This window comes from Botryllus schlosseri, chromosome 15 (assembly GCF_051294905.1).
Source record: "Botryllus schlosseri isolate E-star chromosome 15, Bs_hap1, whole genome shotgun sequence".
Classification (NCBI taxonomy): domain Eukaryota; kingdom Metazoa; phylum Chordata; class Ascidiacea; order Stolidobranchia; family Styelidae; genus Botryllus; species Botryllus schlosseri.
In genome coordinates, this window is record NC_137250.1 from 3,118,360 (window position 1) to 3,129,829 (window position 11,470).

At 41.7% G+C, this 11,470-nt stretch overlaps 1 pseudogene; it reads left to right on the forward strand.

Annotated features, from left to right (window-relative positions):
• Positions 1 to 8,876: 8,876 nt before the first annotated feature.
• LOC145458003 (DNA (cytosine-5)-methyltransferase 3A pseudogene) lies at positions 8,877 to 11,230 on the forward strand (annotated as a pseudogene).
• The last annotated feature ends 240 nt before the right edge of the window (positions 11,231 to 11,470 follow it).

Consider the following 11,470-nt stretch of genomic DNA (forward strand, 5'->3'; position numbering starts at 1 on the left):
ACTCTCAAATGGTGATCTATAACTTCAGGCCAACAGGCCACATCATTGGGCAGATTATTGACTACTGAAACTGCTTCTTCGTTGTTTTCACCTTGGTCTACATGTGTATAATTGATATCATTGGTAGGCCTATTACTCTTGGTAGACTCTGTCTCTCGCGTTTCTGCAGATAAGCTGATCTTTTCAGTATCTTTCTGGAGCTCAGCGTTATTGTCCTGATTTTCATTTGAATCGTTCTCTGGTAATGTTAAAGAGACGTTTGAGCCAGAAGAGGTTACAAATTTCAGCATAGGTCACTTGTGCTTTTTTATTTCTGCTTGTCTTGCTTTCTTCTTCTTTCTAAAAAAAAGCTCCACTCTCTTTGACACGTTTCATTTTCTAGTCTTAATTAACACTTGTATAAATTTAAGCACAATATGTGAATCTGACAATTATTACCAACTTAAGCAGTTCCTAAGACTGGCTTACCTTCACAGTTATCTCGGTCTGCTGTATCAAATCGTAACCCAGAGTATAAATCACTAACCTACGGATACAAGCCCAACTTATTGTCACACTTGAATACGCATCCTATAGTTGGCCAGGCCCTCCGAGCGCTCAAATTTACCAATACTCATCTTAATCGAAAGCTATTGTTGCCCTGATTCTGTAAATACAGTTTAAATGCTGATCTGAAAATCTGCATTGCTCCGAATAATCGCACGATATAATTTTCATTATCATGGTCAATTGGCCTTGACGGCTATTTCGGAGTATGGTTCCATTGCCATGTTAATATATTAATTCGTGTTTTCGGAATCAGCGCGACACTAGCTTTCGATCGAGACCAGTTTGATTAGATTTTAGCTCACGCCAGCTATTAGACTACCAATTACGCTGATTTTAGCCGGCTGTGTACACTGCGCAGCCTCATTTTGCCGACCCCTTGGAGCCTGCCGCCCCTGGCGCAGAGCCAGAACCGCCAAGTGGCTGCTACGCCACTGCCTTTGGTAATTCGTGACTGAAATTGTGATTAGGACTTGGGCGCAACTTTTTTATAGAATTGCTCGAACTCGGAATGAATGGGTGATACTAGGGATGGTGTGAACCTCTGAAATATTCAGGTTCGTGTGAACGCGAACCTTTTTGCAAGGTTCTGTGTGAACAAGAACGTGAACCTCATGACGTCACGTGACGTCATATTGCTAATTCCAACCCTATCTTTCAATGAAGTGATAGCCTATATTAATGTGCACGATACCTAGCGACGACTCGAGCCACATCATTCCACAATGCCGAAGTAAATGTTGGCGTTTTAAACGTCGCTAAATGTATCAACTGAGGCAATCAAAGGATATGATAGGCTACTCCTATAAAATCAATATCTTCCATCGCTTTGCCAACAATTTCGATGAGGACTTACCAGGGAACATAAGCTTACGCCTTAACGTTCTAGGCCAGACCGGACAATGTATTCGGCGTCTGAGTATCGCTACATTGATATTAAGCTGAATGTAAAACGGGTTTCTATACTTGCTACCGATATTACCCCATTAACAACACCTCAATCGCAAGGATTTGGTTTTAATAATGCAGTAAAGATATGAAGTCAAGATTGACCCCGTACGCCTGCTTGATTTTTTTGCATCAGAAAACGATATCAATCTCATCGATTGGTTGAATAAGCATCATTCGCTGACTATGTATTTCGCTCGTGATGTTGTGTGATTGCGGGTCAAACTCACAGCAGAGAGTCACTAAATATTCATAAACGGAAAGATGGATATTTCGAGCAAACTTTTGTAACAAAGCAAGTAAAACTTTTGAGATTGTCAAGGCGCATGCTCGTTTAGTGTTGATTTTTAATGCTGCCAGCGCCATGCATAGAGTGGCCCGCAGTTGAAATGCAATAATTTTCAACCCAATATGTTATAATGAAGTGAAAATTGTAATATATGAAAAAGGTTCACAGTGCAGAACCTATCAAGGTTCTGTTGTGAACGCGAACCTCTAAATTTCCGAGGTTCCCACACAGAACGCGAACGTGAACCTCACGTTCACACCATCCCTAGGTGATACCATAAAAATGACTCGATTTATGTCGGTTCAAATATTACAATCAGAGAAGGACTTGCGACGCGGAACGCCGTGACTTGGTACAACCGTGGACGCAACAAAATATCAAACTGTTATGGGGGCTGGTATAATACATCAAAATGTCGTAGCTGCGCTGCGTACCGTATTTAGATATCTAAGCAGGTCGGGATGGCAATCATTGGCATTCTGTTGTTCCTTAATGTTTCGTTAGTTACATCTTGTGTCGTCTTGGATCTCTTTATCCATGTTATTATCGCCAATTAAAGGTGGCGAGTAAAGTAGTGGTATTCGTTCCACATCAGCTGGACCACCAATGCATTCTTCGGCGATTCGACATTTCTATCATTGAATAGTCTTTTCACTTTGAAATGAACCCGAGTATTCCCGGCTGACACTCGTATACTCGTATTACTCGTATATACTCGTATTCGTCAGCAACTAGTAGAGAATTGGAATGAACATCGTTTATCAACGATCGTATCACAAAATATGACGTCACCGCAGCATGAAATTTCGAATAAGAGAGCGTTCAATGTACTATATTTTTAGATGGTACACGAACTACTTTTGTTGACTCAGCCTTGGCTGGTGTATTTTGATAAAAGTCGACTCCAAGGCACACAAATGAAAGTGTGAACGATACTTTTCCGCGCAAACGAGATTATCCAACAGATGCTTGCCAATCGCAGAATTTATGACCTTTGACCTGGTTGATTAGGTTGATGACGTGTTCAGGGTAAGATTCGTCTATTACTATGACACAATTATCATTCTATTTTAGCTGTTATTGATCTGTTCTAATATTCGAAGGAAAATCTAAATCTGAATTAATTTGACTTTGGTTATGACATGAACAATAGCCTAGTTATCAGGAGTAGGCATATGCTGCCCGAAACCCAGATTGGGCTGTAGCCTACTGCTCCAACGCTGTGACATCAGATCAGTCTTAGTCAAATTCTAAAATATTTTGCCTATAATGATGGCACGTCAAATGTCCGCTATAAGCTGCAAAATTATAACGCGACAGCTTTTGCGATGTCATGATGAATTTACACTCTCGCATGGTGTATATGACTAATTATTTTGACGAACTATGCCAGTAAGTACAACAACGATTTCATTCAGATATTCAAATATGTGATTTATTTTCGTGTCAGGCGTGAATTCACAATAGTGAATATCATTCTCACGATGTGTGTGCAATTCCAGTCAGCACGGTCCCGTAAAATAAGACCTAGTTGGAAATACCCAGAATGCCGGCTGCGGCCCGCGGCTCCCTCAAAAACTAGTAAATATCTGTATTCAGTGCATTGTAACCAATAGCAATAGGCATACCGCATGCGTACGTTCATTGTTCAATTGCGAGAAATATTCATTATGGCTGAATTTCATATTTTAATACGACGGTACTTGAAACGCGCACCAATCGTTATTTCGCGATTCCTTACTCATCGTTCGGATATGCAGTTTAATGCCGAACAAAATGTATAAACAATCAAAAAGAGACTAGTGGGGAGTTCGAGTTGATTTAAAAACACCTGATCGGCGCAGTCGAAAATGGTCGACGGACGCTTTTTTATCGGTGCTTCCCAACCGGAGCAATTTCAGATGGGTGGCGAAGACGTTCCAAATGTCACACTTTCGTCTTCAACTTTTCGAATATTCCATTTCCAAATGCACATTCTCTTCCTCCAAAATAAAATATTTTGCGCCCATAAGCGCCACAAGCCACGTTGCCCTGCTCACAATGATTCGTGAGCAAGATTTGCGTCACAGTTGTCATGTTCGTGCATTTACGTTTCAGTGTCGTACAGCTCTTTCTTTCTATAGGATTAGTAATTACAGCCAATAATTATTTCCTCGTGTGTCGTGCTTGTATTTATACCCTGTGTTCTGTTGTCTCGTGGTCTTCCATTTAACTGCACTCTGGATCGTGTCGCCTGTAGTAAAGTTATACTGCTGATAATATACTGATTTCTTATTGCAACCTCGTCGCATTGAGTTATTGTTCAAACAAGATCAAGAACATAACAACAGTCATGTTGATTAAAGCGTGAAATTCGACAGTGCGTTGTTGCATATGCGTGAGATTGAAATTCATGATTTCCTCCAAAGGCTTTGCGAGCGTTGATCGGGAAATGCAGCAGGTCAGTACGATTTGTCGCTATAATCAGCAAACAATTGCCTCAACGCAAGCTACTCACAACACCTTTCTGTTCGACGTAATGGACCAGGGGCTGGCAACCTTTTGTGTGCAGCGGGCCAAAATGTCAATTTTTTACCAGCTTGAATTCCAGACATTCAATTCATTAATATTTAACGTACCAAGCAAGTAATGCCAACAACCGTTTTTCTGCAGCTGGCAACGGCATCCGTCACGTCAGTGATTCTTGATAAGTCGCGAAGGGAATAAATTTTGGTCGCTACCGCACCCGATCAATCGTTGATATGTTCGTGATATTTACATAATTTATTTTCCGTCGCGCACGCATTGGGCAATGATCGATCTTATGTGGTTGATTTGGTCGTTTCCCAGTCCACTGTGTTCGGTACCATATCCAATAAGTGACAGACCAATCAGTGTTGTTGCGATGATATGGTCTGATGATGATGAAAAATGTGCCCACCCCTGTATCATTCAAGTCGGTTTGGTGTCACATTGAGACCGATCTGACACTAGATTTATCTGCAAAGGTCACGGTAAAGCTGTAAAGATTGTCGTTGCTCCAGATATAATGCAATCGCTTGCACGCCAGACGAAACCAAAAGAATATCTCCTTCCGAGAGACGAACACGATTCCAAATACGCATTTTGACACGAGGCTCATTATTATTTTCTTTGGTGGGTCTCATTTGATACGTGCGGCTCAAGCTGTGGGCGTTAAATTGTTTCGCGCTGGTCAAGTTTCGCTCCGGTAGGCTGCACAGCGAACGCTCCTAGACTAAAGCATACAAACGGTTTCATACGATATTCGGTTGACGTTCTTTCATAACTGCTAATACGGTTGACTCATTTCTGTACATTATGCATAGTTTAAAAAAATATTTTCTAAAAACATTTTCTATATTGATATATATTTATTTGTTGAGGGTTGGTTTCCCCATTATAATCAAGACATCAGGTTCCAAGAAATCGCGCCAAGCGCGGGAAAAAATTTCAAGATAGTAACATCTGCCCTAAAAGACTCTATTTTATGTTGATTTACGAAAAAAATTTGGATCGCCTACTAGTTTTACATTTTGAGAACTTTTGTTTCACTTTTTGCAAAAACATGGTCTCAATATGTCGCTTGTGTCAAATCATTTGGCGTGCCATTAAAAATCACCTCACGGGCAACAAATGGCACGGGTGCCGGGGTTTGTCTACCGCTGTAATAGACGAATGGCTGAGTGGATGCGCGCTTTCTCATCTGTTGTTTGTTTGTGGTATTCATGGTGTTTTTCTGCTACAATGGTCATTTACATTAGGTCGATATTCTTTATTGTGATGCCGCCTCTGACGACTCGGAGCACGGACCACTTCCAGTCTTTTTTGGAATACCGCTTAAGCAGATCGGATGACGAGGAGCCTTGATTAGCCCTTCACATCTGTAATCATCTGTTACATGCAGGACCATAACTGCCGCACCTCAACCCCCCAATGGGTGCATCGAGCTCGACGACGGGCCCCAATTATCTCATGAATAAACGTAAATGATGTGGAGTATTTGGTTGGAGAATTATTGAACGTCTATCAAATTTTCTTCGTGCCGGGCGCGATTTCACATCGTCAGATGTTTTGGTTACAATATGGGTACCAATATCCCTAATAAAATAATAGGCATAATTTATAGAAATAGGCGTTCCAGGGTGGGCCATTACCTCGCCACCACATACCAAGATTTATGAAGTTTCGGCCAACATGTGACCGAGCGAAAAGTGCTGCCAAAACAATCGACAGTGAGAAAACCTCTTCCGAAAAGAATCGATACCTTCGGTATATATATGCGGAATGGTCCATTGACAATAGGCGCCTAAACGGCTGTCTTCAAATATTGCTGTCTCCTAAAATTCGTAATAGTATATACAAGTGCCAATATCATAGATTTATTGCCATCATGAATTCGGTAAAATATTCCCCCTATGCGTAACCATACAGCTGTAACACACTAACTGCATAAAACTGGCGCCCAAGAGCAGTCATCTAAATGTTAGTCGCGAGAGGGCGTCTGGTGGGTCGCATAATGAATTAGGGATGAAAAGAAGATCGCAAACTGACAAAGATTGGGAAGCACTGCTTTATATAACCTTGTGGCAAATACCACCACACAAAGTTATTGCTTTTAATTAAATTCCCACGTCTATTCTGAATACCACTAATGATCTACGTAGTCCTACATAAAAATTAAATGACAAAGTTCAACAAATGAAAGTGTATAAATGGACATTGGACATTTTTGTTTGACGAAGCAATAAAATGTCTGTATACATTACCAGCGAAAAACATGGTAGCGCATAACGTAGTGGTACTTTCCACCGCTGCAACACCGATCCAACAACGGCCGAATAGCGTGTCGTATTCGCATTACCAAGGAGTAGGGCTGGGCACATTGATTCGAGTACTCGAATCTGAATCGAGTATTAATTTTAACGATTCGAGTCGAGTAGTAAAAGAAGATATTTTCGAGTACTGAAATTATACGCTTCTCGAAACTGAAAGTTAATTTACTAGAGAGAATTATAGTTTTGATACTATTTTCCAATGAGGAAGCCCTGAAACCTTGATTGGCCGTGTCGCAGCATACGAGACATAGTACAAAGCTATACGAACGTTACTGGAAACAGCACATTTCCAAAGTCATGATCATCCCACAACAATGTCAAGAAGTGCAATGAAATCGGTATGGTCGAAAAAATACCACTGCATCTTTAATGTGACAGCTAATAGGCACATTGTTGTGGTGGCATAAAAGGTACATAGTTGAACTTTCATATATTACGTTCTGTTGTGGCGTCATATTAATGGATACTCGAATACTCGACTCGAAGCACAATACGTGATTCAGAATCGATTCACTCAGGTACTCCATTTTGCCCAGCCCTACCAAGGAGTGAGTTGTGTGACTGCTCGTAAGCCTATACATTGGCAGACATGAGCCAGCAAGCACAGTCGCGAGATCGTAAACCTTGCAGGGGTCGGGAGTTTCATCTTGTTGTTGCCCTGTGTTAAGGAGGCAAATGATATGTCGAGGTTTTCCCTAAAGTGCGCGTCCCAAAAGGAATTACTGTCTCTCATCGAATCCACGTTCCATTGTCGCTGGAGTGGTATGCGCTGTGCATGTAACCTCGCAACGACAAACGGCCAATATAAATTTACTTTCTAAAGTAACGTCCGTAGAATTGAGGCAATGCTTTCCTAACATGTTTGTCGATATCGATTATAATCTCGTAACATTATCCGACGGATATTGCGCTTGTGAACGCTAGTTAAATGGGCGCCTTTGGTCGCTCAAACAATTGAGCGACATCCAGCTCAAAACCGGAATTATATTCACCAAACAATTCGCATCGATTTGTAGTCATTTCAATTATGCATATGTATGGAAGGCCTCGATCTCTATTGCATTACCTTCGAGGATATATTCTGTTTACCTCCAACGTGCCTTCAAATCGCAGTTATTCCACCTCTGCACATTTTAGCTACTCGATGCTATGACCGTGACCGCGCATCATAACGCTTAGTCAAGCAATCCTGTATGTCCTGAGATCATTTTATAGGTATTAAAAATGAGAAATATGAGAAATTCTGAATTACCGGAATGACATCGAATGCCATATTTTCATAAGTAGCGTGAACGCGTCACCCGAGTAGAAATATGAAGGATCATTTTTCGATCACGTACTCGCATTCCTAGAGATTCAGCGATATAACAATATTACTTGTGAATTGTCACCTATAACTTACTATGCGTGCCTTGTACAATTCAATGCGAGATAACGGTACTATGGATGACAGCAATAAGCAGATGCTGATTCTCTCTGTTTCGAGGATTAATAATTACATTGGAGATATGGCTTTTTCCCGCATTCATGCTCCGGGTCGTCTACACACCATTTCCTTTTTCCTTGCATCATTGGGAAGTAATACTGCAGATAGACGATAACATGCTGTTGTGTACATCAAGATGTCGCATGTCCTAAACCCGCTTGTCCTTTAAGTATGAACAATTAAACATATACTTATAATCAAATCAGATCAAATAATATTTGCAGAGCTTCTTGGAGGTGCAGAACTTGAATATAGGCTACTAATAATATGCATATTTGTACAGTGTTATCCATTCTTACTTATGATCAGATTTAGGATATATGCATTGAATCCTAGTATCAATATTTTCCGACACAATGTACTAGAACGAAACCCCGATGAATTGTGAATTTCGATTTTGCCGTTCTAACTTCTCCACCATACGTTGGTATAACAGTGGGCGAATGATATGTGGTATGCAAAGAAGTGCTTTGATTTGAATTAGGATTAAAATGGCATTCAGTAATTTGGCAGGATTTTCCCTGCGGTTGTCAGTGAATGAGTTGAACACATACTCACTTCGTAATTACTGTCGATTCCTTAAATGTTATGTTGACAATATCGAAATCATATTGTGGATTTCTGTCGTATTGAAAGTGCAGTCAATATAATCTACATAAACACAGCATTAATAACTCCGGAAATGAGTACTATTGTTGCGTGGAATATTAATATTGATTTAACCTGTAGTTTCGCCATGTTCCACGGGATGTGGTTCCAACTTTACAAGGTGTTCAGGAAACTTAGTTTTTAACACGGCATGTTGGCCGCCGCACTTTCAAAATAATCGTATATTTAACGTGTGGTTGATTGCAGTGCAATATGCCCTTCTTCTCATGTATTTCATCGGGATTAACCCACCCTGATGCTAATCACTTACACTAAACAACTGCGATAGGGATTATAGGTCATTTGAGACGACTCTCCAAATCAGTTTGGATGTGACAGTTCTCAATGTTAGACGCATGGTTAATACCGTCCGCTTTTGTTAGTAGCGTCTTACAGCAGTAATTAATTGACGCCTACTCGAGGGAACTTCGTAGAAAAGATGGGCTCAATAGCGAAAGACAACATTCCATACGATCTTGAGGATAGCCTTATAGAAGCTATTGATAAGATCCTACGCGGAAGACGGCCGAACGAGAGTAGCTTCGAAGCGATTCTGTCTATGATTTGCGATATCGTTAATCTGGAAGACGAATTTAGGCTTGCGGTATTCAACCCGCGATATTTGCAGAGGTTGAAACGAGTGTGGAGTAACCGCCACGCAGTCAACGACAATTTCCGCTGGCCAGCAAGCTTCGCTGAGAACAATCTCCCCAGGACTCGGAATAGCGAACTGTCCAATTCCGTTTTATCTCTCGGCGAGAGCAGCATCTCAAGTGATCCGTTCCCACTCGAAGAGTATGTTGCCAGACAGCAAGAATTTGTCAGTTTATGTTCAGGTGATGTTGAAATCAGCAGCTCGGCCTCGTCGATAAAGTGCATCAGACCTAAAAATGGAAACTCGGTGAAGGGTTCTAAAGCATTAGCCTTCGCCAAAGTGAAAGAGGGCCAGATTGATTTACAAAGTATCTGTTTATCTTGTGGGGACACCAATATCGTTGCTAAGCATCCCCTGTTCATGGGCGGGCTGTGTGCGGAGCACAAAATATTGTTCTACGAGAACTTCTTCAAATATAATTCCGACGGATGCCATTCCTGTTGCTCAGTATGTTGTAAAGGAAGAAAGGTGTTGCTTTGCGATGTCCCAGATTGCGGAAGGTGCTATTGCCAAATGTGTGTTGATAGTGCCACCGAGAAGAATTATTTCCAAGTGGCGGTGTCGTCTAAGCGGTGGATATGCTTCTTTTGTCAGCCTATACATAATTCTCTGCTTAAAAGACGTGAGGAATGGCAAGAGGAAATTCAGACCTTGTTTCAAAACATTGACGATTCGCAATATCCCGGATTTTACGTGCCGAAACCAACTCCAATCAGCTCCAGGAAACCTCTCCGAGTTTTATCTCTATTTGACGGCATAGCCACAGGAATGGTGGCACTCAAGCAGCTCGGCCTCGGGATTGGATCGTTCTTCGCCTCCGAGATCGACGAAGATGCAATCCGTTTGGTGCAAAATAGGCACCCAGAGGTAGTTCACATTGGAGACATAACTAAACTTTCCGATGAATATATTTACAAACTGGGACCATTTGATTTGCTGTTGGGCGGCAGTCCTTGCAACGACCTATCGGGGGCCAATCCTAGAAGAAAGGGGCTTATAGACGCGGAGGGCAGTGGGTGTTTGTTCTTCGACTTTTATCGGGTACTAAAGACCATAGAGCCACCACGCGGTGCCAATGGAAAGTACAGAGAGCGTCCGTTCTTTTGGCTGTTCGAAAACGTGGTTTCTATGAAAGGAATCGAGAAGCAGAGAATATCTCGATTTTTACAATGCGAACCCCGAATGGCAGATGCACGATACGTTAGCGCTGCCGCTAGACCGCGATTGTTCTGGGGAAATATCCCTGGACTGCGAAACCGTAAAATCGCACCTGGCGCCAACGATCGTCTCAAGGTACAAAACTGTTTAGAGCCAGGCCGTAAAGCCACAGTCGAAAAGTTGAATACGATCACAACAAAATTTACATGTCTGTACCAAGGGCAGGCGAGGCAAGCCCCAGTGGTTCATCATGGAAAGGAAGATATCTTGTGGACGACTGAGGTAGAAAAAATATTTGGGGTACCAGAACATTACACCGACGTCAACAATCTAGGGCCTCGCGAACGTTTGGCTCTGCTCGGCAGATCGTGGTCTGTTCCGGTCGTGAGGATTATTCTGGCGCCATTCAAAGAATACTTCGCGAGCATTCAACCGGAATCAATGGACGGAGTGATTCTGTGGTGGAATTAAATATAACGCTATCAGTTGGATCGCTTTATAGTTACCGACATTTGGAATATTCGAATGTGAATAAAATGTCCGATGAATTGTAAGCAAATGGATATCGTGATGAACAACATTGTTCGTTTCTCTCGAGCTATGTGCAGTAGATGCGTTTCGCAATTTGGCTACATATCGCGATGCGCACCGGTACATATTTGTATAAAGCTCCCTGAATTTCCATTTCATTCACACACCAACATGGCAAATTTACTTCGTGGAATTGCTATTTCTTGATGATCAACACACAGTAATCTTGGAATTCTGGGTCGAATACATACAACCTGAAATGTAAAAGAGTCAGCAGTTTAATAGTCACACGATTGAGATAAAATGGAATGAGTTAAAACGACTTGGTGAGCCCACCAATCCAACTCGGAACATGGCCTTCATTTGGTAATGAA